Below are 3,610 nucleotides of genomic sequence, written 5' to 3' on the forward strand. Positions count from 1 at the left end.
CGCACACAAAGATCATATCAGACGAGCCGCCACAATATCATATACATATTGTTCCTTTTGCCTCACGATATTTGGTCTAGCTCCAAGCCAACCGGTCTTTCTCGATCCTGTGATTCGGAATCCTTGGTTAACTCTTAACCCCAGCATGGCCATGCATTTCCTGATCCGAATCACTCGAGGGGCCCAAAGATATCTCTCTCTTGTAGAGAGGGGCAAATCTCATCTTGACCGACTATGTCTCACAGCATGCTTCTTGACAGACCCGAAAGCCACCTTTATGACTACCCTGTTACGGTGCAGCGTTTGATGGCTCCTAAGTAAGTCGGTTCACATCTTGAGTACATACGACGATCTCAGGTCTTAGAACACAGCGTACATATTGTGTAATGAGAAGTCATCATCTCGTGTTGGGTCAGTTCAGACTCATGTCCCACATGAGCCCACATTATTAGTTTGACATCTATATGTCCATGACTTGTGAAACATAGTCATCAGCTAATACATGTGCTAGTCTAATATCCATGTGTGTCCTCACATGAACTCCGACTAGGAACAACTTTAGAATAACCATACAAATAAAGAGTTTCACAGACAATTCACATAATTGTCAATCAATACAAGTTGCCTTTGATGGATATTCAAGGAACAATTCATTAATCATGAATACAAAGAAATATGATCATCTCTATGATTGCCTCTAGGGCATATTTCCAACAGGTCTTTATATTTATAGGCCGGGGAGGACGTACCCCTTTCAAATCGGGTTACAAACGGACTCTACAACTCAGATCTAACCTGATTCGGATTACACAGGACCAAACCGGTCAGACCGGTCGGCCCGATCGGTCAGACCGGTCGGCCTCTGGCAATGCCAATTTTGACTGCCAATAATATCTTGGCATTCAAAGGTGCAGGCGTTCCTGCTTTTCTAAAGGTTCCAGAGGACACAGGTGATGACCGTGGTTTTGATCTTGTCCTCTCCGTGAAAGAAATGATGTTCCCACAGGTCGCATAGTTGTGAGCTGGAGAAGTCCTGGACCGGACAAAGAAGAGCCCATCAGAATGCAGTCTTCCAAATGTATTTTATTGCAACCAATTAGCATACTCCGGTCTAAAGGGAACACTATTACATATTTCTTTGTGGAAAATATATACAGCAACTCAGGTGTTTCCAAGACAGCAATTGCCTCTGTTATTGACCATGCGTATGCTAGCATGGCAAACTGATTGAGGATGCAAATTCTTTCTCTAGGCTGTAGCCTCGAGAGGTCTCTTCAGAAGGCAAACAGGTAGTAGCATTTACAAAATGAAGCTGTGTGTCAGAGTTTCTATCTCGTGGGCACAACAAATGCTCAATCTCACCATTATTTCCTGGTAAATGGTGTATTTTCCTCAGCCTTTTAGTTCTTAGGAACTGCAATCTCATCTCAACTTCTTTCATAGTTGGTCTCTCTGCTCCTTTGGTCTTCAGACATGCTTGTGCAAGTGAAGCAATATCATCAATTTCTCCTTTCTCTGCTTCTTCCACAACCTGTGGATCTATTATTTCCATAAGAGCGCCTTCTTGAAGTCCTTCAACGAAGTAATGGGACAAGCTTTGTTTCATTCCAGAAACATTGATAAAAATTGGTTTCTTTCTTGTTAAAAGTTCCACAATTATCACTCCAAAACTATAGACATCACTCTTCTCAGTTAGTTGTCACCACATGAGTCTCATCAAGAGAAATGGATCTTGAAGCCCCAAAATAGGAAACCTTTGTAGTGAAGGTGGCATCTAAGAGTATGTTAGAAAATTTCACGTTTCTATGGTATATTGGTATTGCAGCAGCCGAGTGAAGATAAGCCAATGCCCCTGCTGCTTCTACCGCTATTCTTATGCGATCATCCCATGACAGTAAGCATTTAGCATTAACATTGGCATGAAGAAGATCATATAGTGTACCATTGGATATGAACTCGTATATGAGTAAGGGCACTTCAGTTTCCAAACAGCAGCCGAAAATTTTCACCACATTGCGGTGGATGATTTGAGATAGGATAGCAACTTCATTGATAAACTGGTTTATCTCATTTTGCTCCACAATTTTGGATATTTTGATTGCCACCACATTTTGATCTGATAGAATTCCTTTATAAACAGTGCCATGTCCTCCACAACCAAGAACACGAGTAGTATCGAAGTTGTTGGTCGCTTTCTCTAGTCCTCAAAGGAGAATATCTTTGTTTTGTTTGTGGTGTTTCCATCTGAGATTAGCTGCTGTAATAGTAGGCCTTGATTTTTCTTGAAGTATGCTCTTCGAATCTTCTTCCGTATGCCTTGCTTCCACTTATTGACAAGTATAATTGCACAGAGTGCAATAATTATGGAGCCGAGGCCACAACCAATTCCGATTGTAATACCTGCAGCGCACAAGATTAATTCCATTTTGCATATCCAATGTCATTAACTTTCCGCAGTCAAATCATTGTTTGTTTTGATAACAAAAAATGTAGATACGTGGGGTATAACTCACCTAACAGAAGATTGTGTTGCTTAGCTGATGTGACACATTTCCCCTTTGTTGGCTCATATACTTTACCATGGGTACAATTTGTACAATTGTATCCTCCTGGAGTATTATGGCATACTCCATTGCAATCATTCGTAGTCATGATTACAAAGGACTTGTGAATACGTCCACAGAAGGACTCGACGAATTACTCCATGGTTTGGGAGAAATCGACGAAATTTGAAGCAAGATTGGGGTTTTCTCAAGAACGCAAAAACTTCGATTAGTGGTGACTTGTGATTTCAGAGGGTTTAGCACTAGGCTAGATGGTTTTGAATCACTACAAAGAATCACGAAAACAACAAGAATCAAGCCACCAACTCGTGCTCATGAATCGACAAAAGAAAATCGAAATTCAATCAAACGATGCACGAAAACGACAGGAATTGAGACGAGATCAAAACCCCGGAGGGCACAAGGAGGGAAGGGCCTCCTTTCCCGTTCGATCCACTTACAAAGTCTCAAGAATCCATGGCTCAAATCCTAGAGAGGGAAGGTGGAGCAAAGAGACGGGAGAGAGAGGTGGCGCCAGGCACAAGGGAGGGGGCGGTTCTGTTCTGGCAAGGCGCGAGGGAGAGAGGAGAGGGGTATTTAAGGTGCCCACGCAGAGGTCCAAAATACCCTCGACTCAAACTAGACACTAAAAACGCCCGTAGGGGCAAAACCGGAAATATGTACATGATCTCATCCGGCGGAGTTTCTTTCTTCGACTCGAAGCCTTCTCCATGAAGCCGCCATGTCGATGAAGATCCGGTTCGCGGTTTTTAGGGGTCCGCAAAACCTGGGTAGGTGGCCGGTTTTGAGAAAACCGCCAAAACTCCACGCGCGGGAAGATTCCCGCCTCCACGCCGTGGCCCTAGACGCTGTTCCTGCCTCGGCCTTCTGACGGCCCTAGACACCGCCCGACGCCCATCACCTCCTCACCCACAGCGAGGCCATAGACGCCGTCGACGCCCTTCGCCTCCGTCAGTCCCGAGACCGACGCCCGTGCGTCCACGACTTGGCGGCTTCAACCGCCATCCGCCTCCTTGGTTTTGTGGCGCAAACCAAGAAACCCGCTT

The 3,610-nt window shown here is 44.4% G+C and overlaps 1 pseudogene; it reads right to left on the reverse strand.

Annotated features, from left to right (window-relative positions):
* Nucleotides 1-1,210: 1,210 nt before the first annotated feature.
* On the reverse strand, nucleotides 1,211-2,652 carry LOC120653617 (annotated as a pseudogene).
* Nucleotides 2,653-3,610: the final 958 nt, after the last annotated feature.

Source organism: Panicum virgatum, chromosome 1N (assembly GCF_016808335.1).
Source record: "Panicum virgatum strain AP13 chromosome 1N, P.virgatum_v5, whole genome shotgun sequence".
NCBI classification, from domain to species: Eukaryota; Viridiplantae; Streptophyta; class Magnoliopsida; order Poales; family Poaceae; genus Panicum; species Panicum virgatum.